This window comes from Quercus lobata, chromosome 6 (assembly GCF_001633185.2).
Source record: "Quercus lobata isolate SW786 chromosome 6, ValleyOak3.0 Primary Assembly, whole genome shotgun sequence".
Lineage (NCBI taxonomy): Eukaryota > Viridiplantae > Streptophyta > Magnoliopsida > Fagales > Fagaceae > Quercus > Quercus lobata.
In genome coordinates, this window is record NC_044909.1 from 37,274,618 (window position 1) to 37,302,610 (window position 27,993).

A 27,993-nucleotide genomic window follows, 5' to 3' on the forward strand; every position below is an offset into this window, starting at 1 on the left:
AGGGATTAGTAGAGACCTTTAAGGATTTGATGCCTAATGCAGAGCACAGATTTTGTGTTAGGCATTTACATGCAAATTTTAAGAAGGATTTTCCTGGAAAGGTACTCAAAGATGCAATGTAGAGTGCTACTAGGGTAGCAACAAAGAATTCTTTTGACTTCCACATAGATGAGTTGAAGAAGCTAGATGTGAAGGCATTGAGTGGCTTGTGAAGTTAGATGTGAGAACATGGAGCAGACATGCTTTAATCCAAGAAGCAAGAGTAACACTCTAGTAAACAATATAGCAAAGTCTTTCAATGCTTGGTTTTTGGAGGCTAGGGATAAACCAATGTTGACAATGATGGAGATCATAAGAGTGATGTTGATGCAAAGGTTGCAAACCAAAAGAGATCATATGAGAAGGTATGGAGGGAGGGTTTGTCCAAGAATCCATAAGAATCTTGAGAGGATAAAAAGCGAGATTGGACATTGCATTTCTCGTTGGAATGGAGAGTCCAAATATGAGGCGGAGTATATTTATGGTGGAAGATATGTGGTGGACTTGAATGAGAGGACTTGTGGTTGTGGGAGATGAGGATTGAGTAGAATCCCATGTTTTCATGCTATTGCTGCAATAATTGAGCATGGAGAGCAACTTGAGATTTATGTAGACATTGCTTACAATAAGGAGACATTCCTAAGTTGTTACCAATGGATGGTAAGCCCACTTCCAAACCATGAACAGTGGCCAAAAACACCCTATTACCCAACCAAGCCCCCAAAATTTACAAAAAAAGTAGGCAAGCGTAAAAATGTAAGAAAGAGGGAGGTAGGAGAACCTATTAATACATTTAAGGTGAGCAAGAAAGAAACAGCCATGAAATGTGGGAATTGTTTCCAATAGGGCCATAATCAACTTGTAAAGCTCCTGATAACCCCAACAAGAAGGCCTATAAAAAGAAAAAGAAAGGGCAATCAAGACAATCAACTACGTCTGGAGTTAAAGGGAGTAAAAAATTATCGATAAATTTCAAGTACTACTTTGTTGAACTTTTCATCCAAATTCCAAGTACTACTTTATTTAACTTTTCCAGCCTTTTTGGCTTTTTATAAGGTACTCAGCAATCAAATATTGGTAATCAACAATCAAGTCAAAGTCATACAAAGGACAACACTAGTAGAAGAAAAAAGGATAATGAAAAGGTTAAGACCTAGTGGTAGTAAGAAGATAAATAATTTTTTAGTTCAATATTTTGTTTAGTGATACATGGCCTTTTAAAAATACTGATGGAATCGGTATATTTTGTTTTTCAATATTGCTGAAAAAGTGTAATTATTGATTCATTGAGTGTTATTTTTTGGCAAACAATATACTATTTGATAGTCCTCGATATATATTCGTCCATCTATGGACGAAGAATAATGGACGAGGATGACCCCAGGATTAGCCTAGCTCTGGATAAACCACCTGGCGAGGACGAGGCCATCACCCCTCCATCAATGACGAAACGTTACAAAGTCAATAATGAATTTCCATACCATTGAAAGTGTATCTCTCCATTTAACACCCAATAGGGACGTTATAGATTCGGAAATGATACCACCATTAAGAAGATGATGCCAACGGCTAGAAGGAAGAAGGAAGCACTTATATATACCCACTCTCGAGACCCAACGCAAAGGTACAAAAACTCTATTTCACAGTGGTTGATATCCTGATATTGCTATTTTTTCCAATGTTATGAATACCATTTTAGACCCTGTTTCGGTTTGTCCATTGGAACGGAATATTTTGGTACCGGCCTATTTCAGCGTACCGTTTCAGAGTGTTTCAGAGTTATGTTATTTTATAATAAAAAATATATATATTATTAATAATAAAAAAACCTATATAAATTATTAAGGGTTTTAAAGAAGTTATAATTACATATTTCAACTAATATGTAATCTTTAAGCCCAAATAATAATAATAATAAGTATCAGTTCAATCATTTATAAAATATAATAAGAGTAATAATATAACTTGAAGTATGAAAAAAAAAAAAAAAATTAAAACACAAGTGACAAAAGAGGAGTATGTGGGCTGGCAAAATCTAAACAAATAAAAAATTTAAAACAAAGGACATAGCATTTAAAGGAAAGGCTGACAAATAGTAACATACATTACCTATACAGCACACAAATAAAAAAGGAAAGGCAGACTGGCAGCCCACAGCAAAATTGAAACAGAAAAAATAAAAAAAGAGAAGAAGAGAAGAAGAAGGGTCCAAAACCCACCAGAAGAAGAAGAAAAAGAAAAAGAAGAAGAAGGGTCTGAAACCCAAAAGAAGAAGGGGGGGAAAAAAAAAGAGGAAGAAGAAGGGTTCGTAACCAAGAAGAAGAAGAAGAAGGTGGTATGATTTTTTTTTTTTTTTTTTTTAAAAGCCAAAATCTGGTACCAGGCTACCAGCCAAAATTTGTATTTCGGCCGAAATTGGCCAAAATGGTCGGAACACCTTGAAATAAGCCGAAATTTGACCCGAGGTGGAACAGAGGGTATTATGGTACTGGTTTGCATGCCGGTACAAAATATTCCTGCCGGAACGGAACAGAATCAATAACAATGATTTTTTCCAATCATTCTAACTTTGGCATCGGAGGTTCTGTGGCAAGCACCACACCGGTGACCCATATTTCTTCCTTTCACCATCTATTTCGACAGGGTCAAGCTGGCATAGGACGAAACCACTTTAGACGAGCATTCTGACTAACGATCTCGAGTATCATCACTATTTGTAACTCATTTGATATTTCAATTCATGGCATATTGAGATCCTTTTAACTAATTGAGATCCTTAGAGTTATTGCATAAAGTTCAATTCACGGTAGATTGGGACATAATCATTTTTTGGTGGTTATTGATTCATTCATGGCAACTTGCTTTTCATTTATTACACCATATATGCAGTTAAAATGCACATCTCTATTTAAATTTATACGCGTTTAAACTTTTATGTAGTTAGAATGCACATCTCTGTTAGGGTGACATACTGACATTTCTTTGGTCATCTTGAAAGCTATGACAGTTACAATAAAAGCACAGAGATGAATCTACAACCTTTCCTGCCAGTATTTTTCCTCCCACACCCTAAATTAAATGGTTAGTTTCAATTAGTTCCTCCAAGAACCAACATTTGGAATGGACCAATATATATTGAATGAATTAAGGAATTACAAATGGAAATGTGGCAAGTGGACAATGCTGTGGTGCAATTTCATTGAAACATTCAAACTGGAGAAAAGCTTTTCAAGAGATCACAGGCCTTGGTGCTTAGAGACACTACTTCCATTGATACTAAGTTTTGGCAGTGGACTAAATAATAAGATGGGAAAAGGGAGATGTGGTAAATTGCATCTTAACAAACATAGGGCAATTTGAACAATAAAATCTAAGGATATTTGGCTCCAAAAAGTTCCAAAAGCTCTTTTTTAAAGGAAAATACAAATCTGAGCATGGCAACAGATAATTACTAAACTTGAGAAAAAATATTGCCATTAATTTCATAAGTTGAACATTACATGGTTATGAACATTTTTATATTACATTACATCTAATTTTCACATATAGATACATTACATTACAAATCCTTTTTTTTTTTAGTACTCCTACATATATAGTCACTGCAAATAAAGATGACTTTCAACGTTAACACTTGGACCCCATACAAAAGGCTATCACGATCCCGTTATTGATTTAAGAAACCACTAATAATCACCAAAGCCACTTAGAGATTCTCTTATGCATTGCAGCTTTATTCTTCAGCCTTCAATTAGTGTCCAATAGCCTAGTAATTACACTTTTTTCTCATTGGTGCGAATTCAATGTCATGCCTCTCAAAGTAGTTACATACATTACATTCTTCAGTCTTCAATTTGATCACCTGAGATAGCTGCAATAAAAGTTCCCTGCAACAAACAGTTTTTAAAATCATAAGAACCCCAGGTTACATAAACCAATAATTTTTTATATTACATTCTACTACAATTATATACTACCAAATGCCAAGTTTGAATTAAATTTTAACACAACTCATTTATAAGTTGTGTGCACCTAAACTGACTGTTACCCTTCATCAGAAAATGATTAATAAAACTGGACAGGAAAAGGTTATAGATAAGAGGTGTGTCACTGCCACTTTCCCTGTAGGTTTGTATCATGAGAATTTAACCAAACCAACACAATTTTGATGCAAAGAACTCTGATTCAAATAGAGTCAAAAACACAAAATGCAATTAAGCTAGACAAAGCTTTTTGTACCATAGAAGGAGTTAGACCTATGAAAAAAATCAAATACTAAGGCCCATCTATTGGAAATTAATTTATAATATATAATCCTATATATAAACAAAATAAAATCAGTTTAATAGTAAACCTTCTTGTTATGTCGGCTGCGATCATATCTTATGATGGGGAGATCACTAGTTCAAAACTCCTTGGGGGTGGGGGGAGAAGTAGAACTCCACCTTACATGATAAGGCACTCCAATGGTCGATGTAGGCATGAAAATTATGGCAAGAACTCGATATCAGCTTGATGAAGTAATGGTGTGGCAAGGGGAAGCCAATAAGTGATAGTTGCATATTTTCTTTTGTGGCAAGGAAGCAAATAAGTCTCTGTAGTAAATGAAAATTTGAAGCCAACGTATTTGACAATTACTCTAAAGAAAGTTTTTCATATTTGACAATTACAACATTGAAATTATTTGCAATTTGTATCTTCACTGATGCGTGCAACCAGTTTCAGGCTACATTGGTTAAATCATCAGAGTAGTAGCCATATGTCTCTCAGGCATTTAATCAAACACTCAGTGAACGACACATGGAGATATAAATAATAAATAAAAATAAAAAGAAAAGAATTTCGCAGAGACCCAATCCAAAAATTAAAACAAACAAATAATTCTTACTATAGAAATTCTCACATGGGGATTGAAAAAAAAAGTTCTTTGTAGATTTAAATAGCAATACATAAGAGGGAAAAAACAAACATCCTGGTGGTACAACACCAAACCAAGCTCACAGAGACTTAACCCAAAAATTAAACCAAACCAATAATTTCTATTATAGAAATTAGACATGAAGATTATAAAATTAAAAAAAAAAAATCAATGTGGATTTAAACTCAGAAGAAAAAAAAAAAAAAAAAAAAAAAAAAAAAAAAAAACCCACCAAAGAGACATACCAGGATTGAACAGTGTGGTGGAACCACCAAGGCGCCGTTGAGACAAGGGTGGCGAGACGGCAGGGAAAAGCTCTCAATGGCTCTAAACTGACCACCTCTCTCTCTTTCACCATCGGACCTGTTTCTCTTCCCTCTTCTTTTTGCTGAGTTTGGGACTTTTGGAATTTTTTTTGCCTTTAACTTTATTTTTTTAATATTTTAGTTAGTTGTCTAATTTGCAAAACTATTCAGCAAACTAACATCTCGAGTTTCTGAAACTTGAGTTCTAAGATAGAACTCGAGTTTTTAAGACTCGAGTTGCAAGTGGTAGCATCTGATGAAAAAAAAATCCACGTGGAACTCGAGTTTTTAAGACTCGAGTTCCACCATTTTCTTTTAGATCAGACTGTTTGGCTTCTTCTTCTTCTTCTTCTTCTCCTTCCCCTGTTCTTTTTCATTTGCTTTTGCACTTCTTCATTCTAGATCACTTCATTTGTTTTTCAGATCATTCTGCTTTATCGAATCTGCTTCTCCAGATTCTTCCTCTGCTTCCCCAAATCTCTGTTTTGCTTCTCCAGATTCTTCCTTCGATTCTGGCTTAAGATCTGGTCCTTCAGTTCTTCTTCATCTTCATCTGCAAATACTTCTATACAAATCGAGTTTGAAAAACTCGAGTTCCACGTGGATCAATTGCTCTAGTTTAGCACCAGAACTCGAGTCTTTGAAGCTCGAGTTTGTCACCGAACTCGAGCTTCATAGACTTGAGATGCTAGTTTCCAATTTTGTTTCCACCGCATGCTAACTTGTTATATTGACTCCCACAATTATGCTAGTTGGAAAATTACCTCGGACTTTTGGGTGATTAAGTTTGTTTTTAAAAGTCACGTGAGTCTCACGTGCTTATTCTGTTAGTGTTTTAACGTGAGATTAATTGAAATATTGATTTGGTAGTTGTGAATAGTTTAAAGAGTAAATTGGCCAATATAAAAGTTAGAAAGGTCTTTCGGCCCGTAGTTGAAAGTTTAGGAAGTGTACGACCATTTTCCCCAAACTATGAATTGAAATTTATGAACTTTTTGTGAAGATTTTGAATGCAGATAGGATGCGTGCCCTCAAACAAAAGATCTCAGTGGTTATAAATGAGAAAGTGAGTAAAATTTTCTCTTGGATGGAAGAAGTAAGACTGTAAAAGAGGTGACAAGGGTTGTCTTGTCTAGATAAAAAGGGTTTTTATTCTTTTACCATAAAGTCTAGTGAAGTTATTACCTGACAGACTCTTCCACTCTCATAGTCGTAGAGGATGGATCCCATCCTGTGTGGAAATTGGAATCCATGAATGGAATTTCGAGGATTCGGCCAAGACACAGTTATTTCTCTTACAAATGAATGTTGCATTAAACCATCACCCAGTAAAATTTGTTTAATTTAATGACATTACCTGCTTTCTTCATTGCCTTTTCGTACAATTTAATGAATTTATGACTCCTCAAAATGTCATAAATTTTGAGCTTCCTCCTTGTACTTCTTGTCCCATCGTATTAAAAGAGCATGTGGATTCTTCTAATTTTTATCATCCAGAATGTGCCACGGTATATTGGGCTCAAAAAAAGAGGAATATTGGGCTCAAATGTAAAAAACTAAATGGCTATTATTAAGGTTGTGCTATATCAACAAGCTGGAATAGCTCAGTTGGATAGAGCGTGTGGCCCTTAACCACAAGGTCGGAAATTCAAGCCATCCTTCTTGCGGTATAAGATTTTTTTTCCTTCAACCACAAAGCCCAAGCTCGTATCCTTATGAGTTATGACCCACAAAGATCGGGCCTCTTTTCTGGACCAACCCAGTTGTGGGCTTATAATTATGGACCGTGCTAATCAACTGTAAGAGCCTTTTAGGTTTCGGCTGTAATGTCTTAACAATTCTGAGTGCAATCTCCAAGAAAATGACACCCAATTGAGTTGGTAGAGGTCCTAGATAGAGGAGGAAGTATTCAAAATGCATCAGTGACCAAGTTTGTCTCTCAAACATCGCATTCTATCATGTTTATATCTTTAGGCCTCACTTTGTGGCGAAGAAAATGTGAAGATCGGATAGGGTTTTCATGGCTTGTTTTGGTGGTGTTGTATCTCTAGTCCACAATTTTAAATAATTATTTCATTTATAAATGATGTCTTATTGTGCATAAGCAGTTGGGTAAACAAGTTTTTGAGGTTTTTATTTTTTATTTTTTTTAATACAATAGAATTTTAATATATATGCCGATTTTACAAGTTGAGTTAAGTAGAATCCACAGTAAGTTTTGAACTTATACTTGGATACAAGTGTTTTATTCAAGTTCAAAAAAGCATCAATATATACTCAGATTAATTTTGACTCTTAATGAATACGATCAAATTATATAATTTCTCTTGGAATAACAATTATAAAAAAATTTTACTGATATAGTATAATTTGTAATGCAGGACTCTTAATACACAAGATTAAAATTACTTACCATGTAATTTTACCATGCAAGTGATCTTATACATATAATTTTGGCTAAAAAAATCCATTAAAATGAACCCTGAAACATACAAATTTTCATTTTTGTTTATTTTTTTTTACAATAGTAAGTACTAAGTATAAATAAAAAAGTACCATTATAATTCAAATTTTGATTATCTTTTGTTATTATTAGAACTGGAATTTTTGTTTTTATTCATCAATAAGAGGAAGTCTTTTCCCCTCACTTAAAACCATCTCCTTCTGGCAAATTTCTTATGGAGTTTTTGAATTATTTAGCAATTTGACACCCATATCAACACAACTTATCTAACCTCTAGAGATAGGGAACACAAGTCACCCAAACAGTATTATAGAGAACCCGCAATTCGAGAACCTGCAATTCAATGTATATATCGAACCAAGAAATAACAAGATTGTCATGTGTTTGGAGTTCATAATTTTTTTGTAACAGGGAATTCACACCCTTAGCACAGAGGGTTAATCTAATCAATGACAAAATCTTCTCCAAATCAAAATCAATTTAAAAAGAAAGTTTTGTATATTTAAGATTGGCAAAGTATATATATATATATATATATATATATATATATATATATATATATAGGGTTGGGTTCAAGTTACACCTGGTGTAACTTTGAGTAATATTACACCACCCAATATTTTTTAATCAGATGTGAATTTTGATAAATCCACCGCTGGATTACATTATCTTCGCATATTCTCCATGCTTACAAAATTTAAAAATGATCAAAGAACAATAGCCATTTCATCAATCAACTGTTTAAATTCAAGTTTTTATAGTTTAAAATAATGAATAAAAGATGAGTTTATAGATCGAATGGTAAATTACATCCGATTAGCATGAAAATTTGTATGCATGTTAAGAACATATAGAACATGTAATTCAACAGTTGAATTTTCAAAATATGAATTTAATAAGTTATTGGGTGGTATAACATTACATCGAGTTACACTAAGTGTAACTTGAACTCAACCCATATATATATATATATATATATATATAAAGTTTGGTGTATTTAAATGTCATTGCACTATGTAATTTTAAGGGTCAAATGAACTATCTTCATTTTAATTTTATAGATTATCAAAATTGTCCTTTGGAGTAAAACTTTGTCTAATTGATCAAGTCCATTAATCACAAAAATTCATGTCATAAGAGGAAGGTGAAGGAAATAGATATGGTGGGGTCCCTGGCGCCTATGCTCTGTTTGTGAAGCTAGGCAGAACCAGAGACAGAGTGGGATAACGAATACATCAGCAACCACCAAAACCAAACCTCGGATAGTGACAAATCCCAAGCCAAAATCTCACAACCCCCATATACTACACACACACAACGATACATCAAAAAAGCAAGATAGAGAGCTTTTAGAGAGAGACGGAGAGAGAGTGAGAGAGAAAGATATGTCAATGGCAATGGCACTTCGCAGGCTTGCCTCATCCGTTGACAAGCCGTTTCGCCCTCTCTTCAATGGCGGTTCCCTCTATTAAATGGTTCTCTTTCTCTTTTTCTTTCTTCCTTTGTGTTCCCAATCATTAACTTTCTTACAACTTATTACCGTTCGTTTTGTTTCATAATTGATAGTCATCTTTGCCTAACGAGGCTGCGTACGAGAAGGAAAAAACCCGTCTCACTATAACTTTATCTATATCTATATATATATATATATATATATATATATATCTAAAAGCTAAAGTGTAGTAATTATTATTGTTACGCTCCAGTTGAACCACATTAGCGTCCATGTTATTATTTTTTTTCTTTCCAATTTTCCTATAATTTTTTTAACATTTATTTTTTGTAATATTTACACTTCTCCAACATTTTTTCCTCCCTTACCTTTTCATCTCCCTACTACTTCTCCAACCTTTCTCACTCTCTTACTTTTTCATCTCCCTACTACCCTCTACATTAATATCATTCTTCCTTTATTTTTATCTATTCTTATTTACACTCTTTTACTATAAATTTGTCACTATCTCTTCCATTCTATGCATAGTTTTCCTTCACAAAAACAGGTTGTCTCTCTCTCTCAATTTTTTGTTGGATTTTAAATTTTTTTTTTTTTACATCTCTGCTTTAGGTTGATAATCTTTTATATTCTTTAAAACTCTACTTTAGGTTAATGTGATTTTGTTTTGTTTTTTAAATTGTTGCTGTTGCTGTTATTGTGTTTTTTTTTTCCTTTGATTGTTAAATGTTATCCTATTGCAATATAAAGAATTAAATATAGCATATAAAAATAAAATATTATTTTATTACATAGCATGATTTGGATAATTTGGTATTTATTCTATTACACAACATGATTTTTTATAGTGCTCAATTTAGATGTTAAGTTATGAGACTTTACTAATTTTTGTTTATTTTTTAATCCTTTGTGGCAGATAAAGTACTCTTAATAGTTGTATTAGAAGTACTATATAATACCATTTATTTGGAGAAAAACAAAGATTAGCCAAATCTATATCTATATATATATCTAAAAGTTGAAGTGTAGCATTTATTGTTACTATGCTCTAGTTGAGCCACATCAGCGTCCATGTCATTATCATTTTTCTTTCCAATTTTCCTATAATTTTTTTAACATTTAGTTTTTGTAATATTTACACTTCTCCAACCTTTTTCTCTCCCTTACCTTTTTATCTCTCCACTACTTCTCCAACTTTTCTCCCTCTCTTACCTTTTCATCTCCCCACTACCCTTTACATTAATATCATTCTTCATTTTTCCCTTCATTTTCCTTTATTTTTGTCTCTTTTTATTCACATTCTCTTACTATAAATTTGTTACTATCTTTCATTCTATGCATATTTTTCCCTCACAAAAATAGGTTGTCTCTCTCTCTCTCTCTCTCTCAATTTTTTGTTGGATTTTTTTTTCTTACATCTCTGCTTTAGGTTGATAATTTTTTACATTCTTTAAAACTCTACTTTGGGTTAATGTGATTTTTTTTTTTTATTGTTAAATGTTATCCTATTGCGTTAAAAAGAATTAAATATAGCATATAAAAATATAATATTATTCTATTATATAGCATGATTTGGATAATTTAGTATTTATTTTATTACATAGCATGATATTTTTATAGTGCTCAATTTATTTGTAAAACTATGAGACTTTACTAATTTTTGTTTATTTTTTAATCCTTTGTGGCGGATAAAGTACTCTTAATAGTTGTATTAGAAGTACTCTATAATACCATTAACTTAGAGAAAAACAAAGGTTAACCAAATGAAAATAATCGGATGGGTGACAAATTTTAGCTTTTGCAATTTCATTTTTATTTTTATTTTATAAAAATGCATATATAGAAATTTAATTCTTAGATTTTGCTCATAATTGTTTATTCAATAATATGTTTTGAGTGGATGAAATTAAAATTTCTGTAAAGAAAATAACCTTAATAGATTATCAACAACAAATTATTTTCCTAATTGTTCCAATTAATCATTGTTAAGTTTTATTAATTTTCTTAGTTACATTTTTTGATATTTTGGATCTTAGGCCGAAAAAAATAAGGTTTGAGAAAGTTTGTTTAAAAATAAAAGAATAATTTCTAAATTTTTTTTAATGATTCAAAAAATATTATAAATAACTTTTTATTTAAAAATGAATATTTTTATTAAATTACCTTTTTAATTTCAGAGAAAAATTATATTGTTTTCATTTTGGTATGACAAGATTTATATTTATGATTTATAATTGTTACTGTGGGACCCGAAATCTGAGGTCCCAGCCCACTTTGTATTAAGGGCCCAAAACCCAGGCCGAGGAGCCTTACTGCCAAGGACGTATGATGAAAGCCCCTTAAAGGCCCAATGATGTGGCCGAGGACGATCTCACACTCAACACCTCCCAAAACGCCTGAAGAAAAGGACAAACTCAGTACAAGAGCAGTACAAGGGAGAAAGCTGCCAACACCGTAATGTGGAGCCCTGCACTTGACAAGCCCATACTCCAAACCATGCTATTCAACCTTTCCCAACCACTCCCAACCACTCAGATGTACGGATGGATAGGACGGGTCTATATCTCAAAAAACAAAACTTACACGTGGACACTAAGGGGGAAGTAAACACTATTATAAAAGGGAAAGATAGCTGAAAAAAGAGGGGGGGGGGGGGAAGAAAGACCCTACAAAAAAGAAGAATGGGGAGAATGTGATGCTCCTCGGACTAAATCCGAGGAGACAAACCCTTTACGCTACATCGATGTAAGGCTTAGTTATTCAGGCCAAACCTACCTTTGTATGAGCTCCCATAAAATCAGGACCAGACCACTGCCCGGCCACCAAGGGCAAGCCTTTCTAGCCCACTCTCTACAAATTATATTGTTTGGGCCCATCACATGCGAACCCAATGTCACTCTTGGGTTGTTAAAAATCGTGTCCCTACAATTGGGGCCGTTTGTGGGAAGGCTTGTGCATTGGCGCAAGTGGCGGTGGAGTCAAGTCTCTATCAAGCAGAGGTCCGCGAAGTCTCCTCCATTTCCAGCGACATGCTGTTGTTGCTCCGACATAAACTTCCGCTAGGGGCTACGCCTTGCAGTGCCAATGGCACGGGCAGCTCTAGGGGCTTCCAACCTCAAGCTAACCCTCCCCACCTTGGTCGAGGGGCTAACCTTCGAAAAAATACAAGTTTTGGACAGAACCAAGGCCTTGTATGGTCCTCAGACTCAAGCCTATGGGGAAACCAACTACTTAAAAGAAAAAATGCAAGTTTTGGACAGAACTAAGGCCTTGTATGGTCCTCGGACTCAAGCCTATGGGAAAACCAACTACTTAAAAGAAAAAATACGAGTTTTGGACAGAACCAAGGCCTTGTATGGTCCTCGGACTCAAGCTTATGGGGAAACCAACTACTTAAAAGAAAAAATATGAGTTTTGGACAGAATCAAGGTCTTGTATGGTCCTCGGACTCAAGCCTATGGGGAAACCAACTACTTAAAAGAAAAAATACGAGTTTTGGACAGAACCAAGGCCTTGTATGGTCCTCGGACTCAAGCCTATGGGGAAACCAACTACTTAAAGGAAAAAATACGAGTTTTGGACAGAACCAAAGCCTTGTATGGTCCTCGGACTCAAGCCTATGGGGAAACCAACTACTTAAAGGAAAAAATACGAGTTTTGGACAGAACCAAGGCCTTGTATGGTCCTCGGACTCAAGCCTATGGGGAAACCAACTACTTAAAAGAAAAAATACGAGTTTTGGATAAAACCAAGGTCTTGTATGGTCCTCGGACTCAAGCCTATGGGGAAACCAACTACTTAAAAGAAAAAATACAAGTTTTGGACAGAACCAAGGCCTTGTATGGTCCTCAGACTCAAGCCTATGGGGAAACCAACTACTTAAAAGAAAAAATACGAGTTTTGGACAGAACCAAGGCCTTGTATGGTCCTCGGACTCAAGCCTATGGGGAAATCAACTACTTAAAAGAAAAAATACGAGTTTTGGACAAAATCAAGGCCTTGTATGGTCCTCGGACTCAAGCCTATGGGGAAACCAACTACTTAAAAGAAAAAATACGAGTTTTGGACAGAACCAAGGCCTTGTATGGTCCTCGGACTCAAGCCTATGGGGAAACCAACTACTTAAAGGAAAAAATACAAGTTTTGGACAGAATCAAGACCTTGTATGGTCCTCGGACTCAAGCCTATGGGGAAACCAACTACTTAAAAGAAAAAATACGAGTTTTGGATAGAACCAAGGCCTTGTATGGTCCTCGGACTCAAGCCTATGGGGAAACCAACTACTTAAAAGAAAAAATACGAGTTTTGGACAAAACCAAGGCTTTGTATGGTCCTCGAACTCAAGCCTATGGGGAAACCAACTACTTAAAAGAAAAAATGCAAGTTTTGGACACAACCTGGACGTTATATGGCACTTAGAATCTACCCCGGAAAGGAGTTACCAATTGATAGTAGGGTTAACCCATAAACTGAAGGGGATCCCCAGTCTACCCTCGGATCCTCAATACCAAGGGAACTGATGCGACTATCATAGGGTGAGGTATTATCAAAAACACGGCCAATGCCCCTTACTGCTCGGCAACCCTCTCGGACTGTTTATTTAGGATTTATCGTTCTCGGGCGGTCGCCTTGTGCACGTTGCAGAGCACTCAGCTATTATCTCGGTTAGTTTCATGAGTTTAATCTACTGTGAGTTAGCATTATTATACTTGATATTGTTGATAAGTTCGAATTAATAGGATTATGTTTAAGGTTTCCTGCTCTAAGTATCATTAAAGGAAAATATAAATGTAGTATCCCATTCACAAAGTAGTTGTTGCAAAAAAAGAAAAATATTTAAAAAGAAACAAATCCATTTCTTATTAAGACAAAGAAACAGTATAGTGTACAATGAAAGAGCTTAAATAAACTCGTACTGAAACTAACTACATAAGCGAAAAGAAAAGATACAAGGGAGCGAAGAAAAAGCCGAAGAAGAGGTGCAGAGAAGAGACGTGCTGCCGTTCCAAAATTTTGTCTAAAGAAACCATTCCTCAATACTTTTACATGCCTATAACTCAGGCAGCAAAAGAGCCCAACTTGGGGCTTGCACCGTTGAAAAAAAGGTGCAGAAAGCCCGACTTTGAGCTAGCACCGTTGAAGAAAAGGTGCAGGGAGCCTAACTTGAGGCCAGCATCGTTGAAGAAAATGTGCAGGGAACCGGAAGTTGATGAGCCTCCACGTAACCATGCCTGCGATAAAGCAGACGGCGCTGATGGCGGAAAACCTTACTCCTGACACACCAAGAATCTGGTGTGACCAGTACCTGTTTCGGATTTTGACTGAAAGAGGGAGAAATACAATTTCCCCCTTGTCAAGGCGGAAGATTATCTTGAATCTGTGCCTCCCCTGTCCAGACCACGTCACCTTGAGCTTCGGAAGGACCCGGCGCCTCTGTGGCGGATGTAGTTCCTTTATCCCTGCCCGTGTCTCAAACATATTGCGCAAAGGGTGGGTAACACTGAATATGAAAACTGTGATTATAGCTGGAGGATTATGATTTTGAAGAGAGCCGAAGGGTTTGTATGTAAGGAGAGTAACCTTCTATCCTATTTATATAAAAGATAAGGTGGTGGCATTCAATTCGTGCAGCTTTCGGAATGCTACAGACAAAGCAGACTTGGCTCAATTTTCAACATCATCTGCAGCCGTAGGATCTGAAGATCCTCGTGAAGGCACGCCTCGAATACTGGAGCATCAAAGGACTCCGCGTGAGTGAATAAAGGAATGCTCTCAATTTGGCACGTCTCACATGTGAGTGGAAAAACACAAATATTAGTAGAAGTACAGAATTTGAGTAAGCCATGATGTAGGCCCAACATCACCAAAACCCTCCTCCCCAACTAAAAAATCGGGCAACAGGATTTTGAGGGGCTATTGTGGGGCCCGAAATCTGAGATCCCAGCCCACTTTGTATTAAGGGCCCAAAGCCCAGGCCGAGGAGCCCTACTGCCAAGGACGTATGATGAAAGCCCCTTAAAGGCCCAATGATGTGGCCGAGGACGATCTCATGCTCAACACCTCCCAAAACGCCTGAAGAAAAGGACAAACTCAGTACAAGAGCAATACAAGGGAGAAAGCTGCCAACACTGTAATGTGGAGCCCTGCACCTGACAAGCCCATACTCCAAACCATACTATTCAACCTTTCCCAACCACCCCCAACCACTCGGATGTACGGATGGATAAGACGGGTCTATATCTCAAAAAACAAAACTTACACGTGGACACTAAGGGGGAAGTAAACACTAGTATAAAAGGGAAAGATAGCTAAAAAAAGAGGGGGGGGGGGGAAGAAAGACCCTACAAAAAAGAAGAATGGGGAGAATGTGATGCTCCTCGGACTAATTCCGAGGAGACAAACCCTTTACGCTACATCGATGTAAGGCTTAGTTATTCAGGCCAAACCTACCTTTGTATGAGCTCCCATAAAATCAGGACCAGACCGCTGCCTGGCGACCAAGGGCAAGCCTTTCTAGCCCACTCTCTACAAATTATATTGTTTGGGCCCATCACATGCGAACCCAATGTCACTCTAGGGTCGTTAAAAATCGTGTCCCTACAGTTCCTATATTACATTTATATATTGTTCCTATAATAAATAAAAATATAATTATGAAATACATTACTCTTTATTAAATTAGTTTAAAATGTAAATTTTTTTTAATAAAACCACCATAAAAATAATTATCACGTGCAATGCATGGGTTTACGGCTAGTCTATATATATATATATATATATATATAATCAAAGCCTCTGAAACTCTTACAATTTTCCACGTTAGCACAATATTTAAATAAAATTATCATTTTATTTAAAGAAAATTATTATTTTTAGTTCAAACATAACCGGGAGTGAAACTCTATCTCTTTAATAAGTCCAACTTAAACTCAAACTCATAATTATCAATTTTTTTAAAATAAGATTATTTTTGTTTAATCAAAACTTAACAAGGAGTGAAACTCTAATTCTCTAATAAGTCTAATTTAAATTCAAACTCAAATATTGATCATCTATATAAAAACAAAAATTATGATAGACTTAAAAAAGAAAAAAAAAAAAAAAAGAGACTAATATTGAAAAAAAAGAGACTCATGTTGATAATCGTGGGTTTGGTTTTTAAGTTAAAATTTTTACTAATTATTTTTTTTTTATTGTATATGGCAGATAAAGCATCTCTATTTTTTTGGAAAAAATAAAAATAAAAAATGCAACCTATGTCTTCCAGCCTAAGGAACGATAAATTTTTATTTGGTATGTTATATATAAATTTGTTAAATTTAGTTTGGTTCTGAAGAAGAATTTGGGGATTCTATAAATTTTAAAGTTTTAGGTCTTGGGGTTTTTGGTATTTGCGTCTTAGTAGGTTGATCTTAATTCTTCACCTCAAATGCTTTTTATTTAGGTTCATATGATTTTTAGTTTTCTTATTAAAAGCTATATTTTTGGTTGATTAATTATTTGTTTGGATTAATTTCAATTAATTTTTTTTCTTCAAAATTTCTATTTACTCATTATTGGTTTTTTTTTTTTCTTCAGAGTTAATAGTTTTTCCATGTATCGCATGGGTTAGCGACTAGTTTTTTTAATCTCCAGTCCCACTCCACCATAACTTTATTATATATGTACTTTTATTTTTGTTTTACTACACATGTACGTGTTCACTGCATTTCCTACATTACTTTGTTTTTTTTTTTTTTTTTTTTTTTTTTTTTTTTTTTTTTTTTTTTTTTTTTTAATACAGTCGCCGAAGCAATTGAATTCTCTCTTGGAGGCTGTTGATCCCGAGATTGCAAACATTATAGAGCATGAGAAAGCTAGACAATGGAAGGTACACTTACTCATTCTCTGTTAATCTTTGGACATACTGTGCTCATTTGTTAGTTTGATTAGGAGTAATTGTTCCAAACAACTCATACATTTGAGGTTGATTTTACAATGTTAGACTTGGTCTTGAACTTGATTTACAATGTTACAACTCAATCAAGACCTATATTGTCATGGATTTGCCAACACAATACCTAACATTTTTTTTTTGGTGGAGGGGTGAAACTTTCTATGTGTTTTGTATAATCTATATATATATTTAAAAACCCAAGCGTAGCATTTATTATTACTACGCTATAGTTTAGCCACATCAGCGTCCAAGTTATTATCTTTTTTTCTTTTCAATTTTCCTATAATTGTTTTTAACATTTATTTTTTTAAAATTTTTTTTACACTTTTCCAACTTTTCTCCTTCCCTTACCTTTTTATTTCCCCACTACTTCTCCAACCTTTCTCCCTCCCTTACCTTTTCATCTTTCCACTACCCTCTACATTAATATCATTGATGCTTTTTCCCTTCATCTTCCTTTATTTTTGCCTCTTCTTATTCACAACCTCTTACTATAAATCTGTCACTATCTCTTCCATTCCATGCATAATTTTCCCTCACAAAGAAAAGGTTCTCTCTCTCTCAATATTTTAGTGGATTTTTTTTTCTTATATCTCTGCTTTAGGTTGATAATCTTTTATATTCTTTAAAACTCCACTTTAGGTTAATGCAATTTAGTTTTGTTTTTTAAATTTTTTTTTTTTGGTTGTTCTCTTTGATTGTTAAATATTATCCTATTATGTTATAAAGAATTAAATATAGCATATAAAAATATAATATTATTCTATTACATAGCATGATTTGGATAATTTGATATTTATTCTATTACACAACATGATTTTTTATAGTGCTTAATTTAGATGTTAAACTACGAGACTTTACTAATTTTTGTTTATTTTTTGGTCCCTTGTGGTGAACAAAATACTCTTAATAGTTATATTAGAAGTACTCTATAATGCCATTTATTTAGAGAAAAGTAAAGGTTAGCCAAACAAAAATAATCAGATGGGTGACAAATTTTAGTTTTTGCAATTTTACTTTAATTGTTATTATTATTATTTTATAACAATGCATATATAGAAATTTAATTCTTAGATTTTGCTAATAATTATTGTTGAGGACCGTTTTTTCGGCTCACGTGGCATTACTTCATTGACAACCCATGCCACATCAACATATTATTGATTTTTTTGGGTAAATCTATTTAAAACCCAAAATAAGCTCATATCTCATTCAACTACATAGATTGGGCTTACATAACCTGCAAGATCCTTACTTTAAGAGGCGGATTCATGGTCCACATTTCCTCTTCATCAATTGGGATCATAACCCCACGACATTATCAACATCAACATATGGATTGGGCTTAAGCAATGAATCAAAGCTCACGGTTCATATCACCTCTCTTATACTCATGGCAAGCGGCTTCTTCAACAAGAACCCATATTTACACAAAATGACAACAAAACCCGAGGTATGTCATCTTATCTTCGACTTATGATCCAAACTCATAAGTCTCTTTGGGGAAACTTTGGGAGTCGTGGTTTGGAGGGCTAAGAGGTAGGTTCAGTAAAACTCCAGCGGTTTAAAGTTGATAAAAGAGACATGTTACTTGGCGTGTCTTCTCCAAATCTTTGAACTCTGACGAGCCCGTGTGTAGCAGGTAATATATGGTAAGCATCTCTTATCACATAGCATTTTAAATGATAAAATTCTCCATTGCTCTTTTCTTAAAATTTAATATTTATCATATGACAAATACTTAATATCTCCAGCTATCTAGCTGCTGGGTAACTGTTTATTCAATCCCCAGCTGTTGCTAAAAAAATTTAGAAACTTTATTATATTATTCTACATAAATCTCATTACTTCTTTCAGCTAAAATCCAACTCAAACACATGGCCTAATCTGATTGGCTACCTTTAATATCCAACTATATACAAAATATTTATGATATCTCTGATATCTAGCTGTAGTTTGCCACAATCAGACCATATATGTCTCTGCTAGCTGCCAGAGCAAAGCATTAAATACTCTTCTTGCTCACCAAGATTATGTCACAACACAATGAGATCTTGACCAAATCTCTAAAGCTTTCTTAGCCTTCAACCAATCCTTCTATTACTTGCTAGAAATGTGTTGTAATGGAACCTTGGACCAAAAACACAAACACCCGAAAATGAAACGTTTCCAATTGAACCCCAACAGTGTATTCAGCACTTGACACTTGGTTGGAAGTGATATCATCAGCCATTTAATGCTGAAATCCCAGCAACTAGCTGTTATACCCAAAATAGCAAGATACCCTTAAAAGAGATCTTACCATTTTTCAGCCAAATCCATGAAATGACCTCCCCAGCAATCTAAAATCACCCATCTAATCTCATTGGCTTCTATCCAAAATTTTTCTTGACAACTAGGACAGCCTTTTCAGAACAGTTGTGACAGTTGACCCAGCAGCCTGAGCATTATTGATTTTCCCCATTTGGCTAAAACCAAAACCAACTATTGAAACTACCTTTCTCTTGCTAAAATACCTTATTTTTCTGTTACTCTTTCCCCAGTAGCTCTTACCCGAAACATCAAGAATACCTTAAAGCTAAACATACCTTTTTTGGCCAAATCTTAAGATAGATTCTCTGAAAATTTATTACTATTTGGGACAGATTTTGGCTAATATTATTTGCTAAAATACCCCTTTAAACTCAGTTAACTGGAACCCTTCATCAACACCTCAAAGGGGACACCAATGGAGGAGAACTCTCGGGAAAAACTTCTCTATTCTCTCTCCCTCTAAGGATCTTCTTAAGCTCTCAATGAAGTTCTAAACTTCTGAGTTTTTTAGTTTCCAGATTAGAAACTAAACTCTTTAGCCCTTAGTTCATAAATGCCTTCATAAGCCTTCATACAATCCCAGTAGAAAATCCCAGTAGTTTTGCTAAACACACTACAATACTATTACTCTCATATACTCATTATCTCATTATCCATATTTTGAAAATACATATATCTTGCTGTCCATATCTCTAAACATCTCTTTCTTCACTTCTCCTACACAATATCATACACACTTACTACATCATTACATATAACACACCACAACTCTTCTAAACTCCACTCTCATACTCTCTCACTTTGAAATTCTATTGTTTTGCTGCCTATAAACACATCTGAATAATCTTCTACACCTATCTTACTGCTCCTATCTCGAAATACCTAAACACATCTCCATGCTCTTCTCTTACAAAATCTTTCCTCTTGGAAAGCAATCTCTACAACTTCTCCAACGGTTATAATCTCACATTCTTATTGTCTTTAAACTCCATGTCTCTCATACTTCTATATATCATACATATTACAAATACTATATCTCATAAAACATCTATATTTTTTACCATCTCTATATTTCTCAAAAGGTATCAAACACTCATACTAAAAGCCCTTCTCATGAAAGACATGAACTTCTATTACTAAAGTCCTTCTCCTAGAAGGCACTAAGATCTCATATCAAATCCCTTTTCTTAGAAGACACAACTACTTTTTACAAAAGCCCTTCTCTTAGAAGGCACAACTACTTCTTACATAAAACTCTTCTCTTAAAAGACACAAATACTCCATGCAAAAGCCCTTCTCTGGGAAGGTAATACTATTCATAACTTCACAACAACTAAAAGAGCATTGTCAAGGAGAAAACTCATTTAAGTGCATGATAAGAGGGGCAAGCTTAACCAGCCCCTACACATAGCTAAACATACTCTCTCTCCCTCCAATTGCACCCATTTCCCCCCCCCCCTCAATCTTGAAGTTATCATGGCAAATTGCCTCTTTACCGCTGGGGTCACTCTGCTGGGATATTATCAACTCACAGAAGCTGTACAACTGGGGCTGCAAACCATCAGAGATAAGTGACCTCGCTTTTTTATCTTTAAATTTACATCATTAAGTATATGATTATTTCACATTTAAATACATATTACTTTATTCCAATTACTATTATATCTATTAACTAAGGTTTAAACTCATTTAAATGCAGGATAAGAGGGGCAAACTTAACTAGCCTCTACCGCTGGCATTCTGCTAAAATCCCATCAGCTCACTGGTGCTACACAGCTGGATTGCAAACCATCAGAGATAAGTGACTTTGCTTTCATATCTTTAAATTTACATCATTGAGTACATGATTACTTTACCTCTAAATAAATACTACTTTATTTCAATTGTTATCACAATTACTAATCAAAGCTATCATGCCAAACACATATTACATATTTATTCGACCATTATTGCGATTCTTAGACTTTGGCTTTAATGATTTTATAGGCTTAAAAAATACGCCGGTAGCCGTTGGACCACGTGGCCCAATGTTGAGTTCCGGACGCAACTCTACAAAAAGAACCCGGACCTAGTAAGATCATCCCTCCAACGGACCACATGTGGCTGGGCATCCGAAAAAGGCCCCCAAACAATTGTTTATTTGATAATATGTTTTGGGTGGATGAAATTACAATTTCTGCAAAGAAAATAACCTTAATAGATTATCCACAACAAATGGTTTTTCTTAATTGGTCCAATTAATCATTGTTAAATTTATTAATTTTCTTAGTTACGTTTTTTGGTGTTTTGGATTGTAGGCAGAAAAAATAAGGTTTGAGAAAGTTTTTTTAAAACTAAAAGAATAATTTCCAAATTTTATATTCTTTTTAATAATTCACAAAATGTTATAAATAAATTTTATTAAAAAATGAATATTTTTGTTAACTTGCCTTTTGAATTTATGAGAAAATTGTATTATTTTCATTTTGATACAACAAAATTTATATTTATGATTTATAATTGTTCTTATATTACATTAATGATTGTTCCTATAATAAATAAAATATAATTAAGAAATGCATTATTCTTTATTTAATTAGTTTAAATTGTAAAAAAAAAAAATTAATAAAACCACCATAAAAATGAATGTCACGTGCAACACACGGATTCGCGGCTAGCTCATTTAAAAAGTTAATAAATTCTTAGTTTTTTGTACCCTTCATGTGAGAACATAATTTAGAATTTATTTATTTTCTATTGTAAAGTAGTGTGAAAAACCAAATTCAACTAAGCCGCATAGTTGTATTAGGTTTATGGACAAATTTAAGAATAAAATAAAATTTTTTCTTTTCTTTCATACTCTAGGTGATAGATGAAGGATTAGGGGTTTTGCTATTGCACAAATGTGTAATTACAGTATATTGTGTAATCTAGTATCTTATTGGAATTCATTATTGTGTTGGTAAAGGGGCTACAACTCATTCCCTCAGAGAACTTCACTTCTGTCTCTGTAATGCAAGCAGTTGGATCTGTCATGACTAACACTGTCAGGTACATTGACATGGCACAATCCTTATGCCAGAAGCGTGCTCTGGAAGCATTTCGATTGGATCCAGCAAAATGGGGAGGTAAATATGTGCGATACATGCGCATGAAATTTGTCTAAAAACCTTTCTGAATCAAATAAATGGTTAGCTGTAATTACCCGTTCTTATGTCTCATGGACATGATAAGAAGTAACTTACTAAATTTTAGGTTTGGTGGCAAATGGAGATGTGTTATTTGGACGTTTGCTTAACAGGAAGTTTAATGGGCTTGACTTTTCTTAGTATGGGATGGCTAACAAATTCTCCTAAATTCATATCACCTTTGTCGTTGTAGTGAACGTGCAGCCTCTATCTGGCTCTTCAGCCAATTTTCAAGTTTACACTGGGTTGTTAAAACCTCATGATTGAATCATGGCACATGATCTTCCTCATATTGGGCATCTATCCTTTGGATATCAGGTATTAACAGCTTTCATATAAATGAATTTAGATTTTATCTCCCTTGAAGATCAGTAGGCATCATTTCCGCGAATTTCGGTAACATTTCTTTTATTTGGGAAGTCGTCATAGCTGTGTGGCATACGATGATCATAAAATTTAATCTTGTTGAGTTTTGAACTTTAAAGTGGATTTAGTCTTTTTTCTTGTAACAAATTTTGATTAACTCTCCTTGTTTGTGACACTGTTTTTGGCTTGTCTTATAACCTTACATTGTTTCTTTTGCTGCTGTGCAGACTGATCACACCAAAAAGATATCTGCAGTCTCTATATATTTTGAGACAATGCCATATCGATTGGATGAGAGCACTGGCTATATTGACTATGACCAGGTAGCTTTGCAGCCCAACTCCCTTATTTATTTTCAAATCCCCCATATCCATGTGTAAGTCTAAATTGTGTAACATGAAAAGATGCGAATCACAGTTGGAGAAAAGTGCCACACTATTCAGACCAAAGTTGATAGTAGCTGGTGCTAGTGCTTATGCACGGCTATATGATTATGCACGTATTCGTAAGGTAATATATTGATCTCTATCAAGAAATTATCGTGCATTAGTGTATATGGTTTTTAGCTAATGATTTTCTTGAGAATCCACGGTAACATTTTTTTGCTATTTGATAGGTCTGTGATAAACAGAAAGCTATATTGTTAGCAGATATGGCACATATTAGCGGGCTGGTGGCAGCTGGTGTCATCCCATCTCCTTTTGAGTATGCGGATGTAGTGACCACCACAACTCACAAGTCACTTCGTGGGCCACGTGGAGCAATGATTTTCTTCAGGAAGGGGGTAAAAGAGATTAACAAACAAGGGAAAGAGGTATATTTGATCTTGCCTTGTCGACCCCATTTTTTACTTATTATAATTTACTTTTCCCCTAATATTGTGATAAATTTTATGAAATATATCAAAAGTTTATACTTTTTGCTTTTCCTGAAGGTATTATATGATTACGAAGACAAAATAAATCGGGCTGTATTTCCTGGACTTCAAACTAGCCCACATAACCACACAATTTCTGGTTTAGCAGTTGCGTTGAAACAGGTTGGCAGCTAATAAGATTGTCATCATTTAATTATTTCCATAATTGTTGATTTTGTTCCAATTATTTGCAGCAGAAAGGAATCCACACCACTTACAATTTTTATTAGAATTGAGGTTTTTTGGGTTGCATTGTGACCACGCCCCTAAAAAAGGTTGTTTCATAGTAATGCATACTTAGTTGACATTAAATTGGTTTTGAATGTTGAAGTTCCCAACAAAGTGAGTTCTTTTTTTTCTTTTTTTTTTTTCCTTTATTGCACATTCTAAATTGTACTAGGTTCATATTGTTTGATGGGGCAGTTGATACATGCTGGTGCAAAGGCATTATTGCATGAATATTGTTTTGCCTGAAGCTCATGGTACATTTTATGAGATTCACAGAATGAGAGTGGAAGTGCCAACTTGGTTGGGAAAAAAATGAGAATACTTTAAAAGATGTGCTTAAAAAGAAATTTTTAGGACCATCCCACCCCACTTTTATTTTTTGGGAGGGGAGGTAAAATATATATAAAATTAGTTTGTCCATCACTCGGGCTCTTTTCTATATTTTCAAAATCGCACTTCTTATTTTCTTAATCTGTGTGGATGTAGGCTACAACTCCAGAATACAGAGCCTATGAAGAGCAAGTTCTCAGTAATTGCTCAAGATTTGCACAGGTATAATATTTATGAGATATAGAAAAACTTATGCTTGAGTCAAAATTTTGGAAATACAACTTTACCTTGTTGACTTGCATTGGATTTTGTAATTAATATGATGTTCTCTCATCAATGGATGGGTCTAATTAATTTGCTTCTATTATTGTATTGTTGAAATTTTGCAGACTCTGGTTGAGAAGGGTTATGAACTAGTTTCTGGTGGTACTGAGAACGACCTTGTTTTGGTGAATTTAAAGAACAAGGTAACCAAGGCAAACTTTTTTTTTTTCTCTTGACTTTTCTAGAGAAGCTTCGATACAAAAATTTGTGTCTTATGAAATCACCAACGCTACCAATTAGTTGTGCTTTACATTAGACAACAACTTTGAAACAAATCTGCTACTGAATTTTGGTTAAAAGCTATGAAGCACAGGTGCGTTTCAGGACTCGGGTGCGGGTGCGAGACTCGGCAATTTTTGAAAAAGTAGGATGCGGGTGCGGTGGGACTCGGTGATTAAAAAATTATTAAAAATATTTTTATTTATATTTTCTATATATTTTTACTATTAAAATATTCTTAAAAAACACATTACTGTGCTTGATTCACAAAACAAAGAAAGAAGAAGGCAAGAAACACATTATTATGTCTCTGGGGTGAGAATTTCGGCTATTCCGCCTAGATTCAAGGCTGATTTTGGCCTGTTTCGATCGCCGGCCGATATGACTTGATATGACTGATACAACCCGATTCTGGCCAAATCAGCTCAATTCGGCGCGAATCGAAGCCGATTCGGCGCGAATTGAGCCGCGTCGGTGCGAATCTGAGAAAAAAAAAAAAAAAGCTCAAACACGGCACCGACGCACGGGCAACGGCGTCGGATGCCGCGTCCCGTGTCAGACTCAGGTGCGACACCCTCCCAGCCGCATCTGTGCTTTCTAGGTTAAAAGACAATACCATGTGTCTTGGCAGAATGCATTAAAGATGTCAACTCTCTCCAATAGACGTTGGATGAGTAATTAACACAACTGTTATTAATTTCTCTGTGTACAGGGTATTGATGGCTCCAGAGTTGAAAAGGTCTTGGAATCTGTTCACATTGCAGCCAACAAAAATATTGTTCCTGGAGATGTATCTGCCATGGTTCCTGGTGGCATCAGGATGGGTAAAGGCTTTTCATTTATCAGAAATTGGGTCCGTTTGGATACAGCTAAAAACTGAAAACTAAAAATATTGTAGTAAAATAATTTTTAAATGTGTAAATAGTACCGTAAGATCCATTTTTAATATTTTTTTTGAATAAAGTGGTTGTAAGTCCCGTGAACAGTGCACAATATAATCCGCGTGCATGAACAGTGCGGGTTACTATTCATGCGCTAAAAAAATTAAAAATAAAAATAAAAAAGAAGGTTGAAATGCAGACGCAAAACGCGTTGCATTTTAGCTATCCAAACTGCACCTAATTATTGCTTAATAATTTAACCTGATGAATTCTTGTGAACTTTAGGAACCCCGGCTCTTACGTCTAGGGGATTTGTTGAGGAGGGTTTTGCTAAGGTAGTAGAATTCTTTGATGCTTCTGTGAAGTTGGTGGTTAAGATCATGGCAGAAACCAAAGGTATCTTTGATATTTGAATTTCATGCTTCTTAAGGATCTGTTTAAGATCTGCTTATTTTGCTAAAATTGAAAATTTTTTGCTGAAAATACTATGAATAAATGTAAAAGTTAGCTGAAATAGTACAGTGAGACTCATGAATAGTATCGAAAGGTGTAATGGAACCTATGAATAGTAGCAAAAATAAGCTAAATAATAAAATAAGTTGGCAAAAATTATTTTTGCCAAACACACTTGGTCTTGTGTTTGTCTGATTACCAGTCATATGAACATGTACACATGCTGTTGTTTGTAATGGTTGGTGTAGGGAAAATCTAGGCGCATGAATCCTGCTTAAAGCAATCCCATTAGCTTGTGTAAAGTTTTGCAAAATAGAAAAAGTTACTCCTTTTACACAATTTATCCCCAAAAAAACACCCATATCAGTGGGTGTAAAATTGTGCATTTATGCACAATTGCTACAACACTTGCATTTAATATTTTATTAATTTTTTCTCTTTCTTGTCTTTGGTTGCTCTCCATTTTTCTCATTTTTTCTCTCTCTCGTCTCTGCTTCTTTTTCCTTTTGGCTCAACCCTTGCCATCCTTGTCACTAGCCTCACCAACTCTGGCCTCACCGTCCTCGTCACCGGTGCCGCTGGCTTCATTGGAACCCACGTCTCCATGGCCCTGAAGTGACAAGGCAACGGGGTTTTGAATGGGTCTATTCGTTGACTTGAATGGGTCTAAGGCTAATCGGGGTGGGTGATGACTTTGGGTCTTGAATGGGTCTTGGGTCTGTTCGCTGACTTGAATGGGTCTAAGGCTGATCGGGGTGGGTGATGACTTTGGGTCTTGAATGGGTCTTGGGTCTGTTCGCTGACTTGAATGGTCTAGGGTTGATTGGTTTTTTGATCTTGAATCGGTTTCTGATCTTGGGTTGGTGGTTGGGTCTGAGAGAGAGATTGGGGTAGTGATGATGGTGGTTGGGTTTGAGAGAGAGATCGAGGTAGTGATGATGATGGTGGTTGGGTTGGGTCTAAGAGAGAGATTGGAGTAGTGATGATGATGGTGGTTGGGTTTGAGAGAGAGAGAGAGAAGCAGTGAAGAAAATAATAAAAAATTGTAAAAGAATGAATATTTTATTGAATAAATGTGTAGAATAGATAAACTGATGTGGGTGTTTTGTAAAAATAGGTGTGTAAAATAGAAAAAGTAGTTTTTTGTGTAAAATATATGAAAAATTTGCGCCCACGGTGGATGCTCTTATATAGGGCTAATTGTGATGTAAAAACCAGGAACAAAGTTGAAGGACTTCTTGGCAGTACAGTCTGCTCCTCACTTCCAATCTGAGATCACAAAGCTCCGCCAAGAGGTTGAGGCATATGCAAAGCAATTTCCTACAATAGGGTTTGAGAAAGAAACCATGAAGTACAAGGACTGAGAAAGAAATCCTGTTGTGTTAGGTAACTCATCACCTGATTATCTTTAGAGTCTTGCATTTGTGCTTTCGAGGCCACTGTGATAGGGTTAAATCATATTTTTTGTTTGTACCTCTTTTAATTGAGAATAATCTATCAAGAACAAGAGGGTAGAATTTCAATGAATGTAACTAATATTAGACAATCAGACTGATGATTAAGAGACTGAAAATAGGACCTCCTAAGGGATAAACATGGTGTTAAGTAAATATTTATTCAAGCCAATAACTGCAGCAAAAGGCATCTTAACATTGAAATCAATTTAGTCGAGGCCTAATTA

General features: G+C 34.9%; 1 pseudogene; it reads left to right on the top strand.

Annotated features, from left to right (window-relative positions):
- The first annotated feature begins 9,111 nt into the window (after positions 1 to 9,111).
- LOC115994131 lies at positions 9,112 to 27,699 on the top strand (annotated as a pseudogene).
- The last annotated feature ends 294 nt before the right edge of the window (positions 27,700 to 27,993 follow it).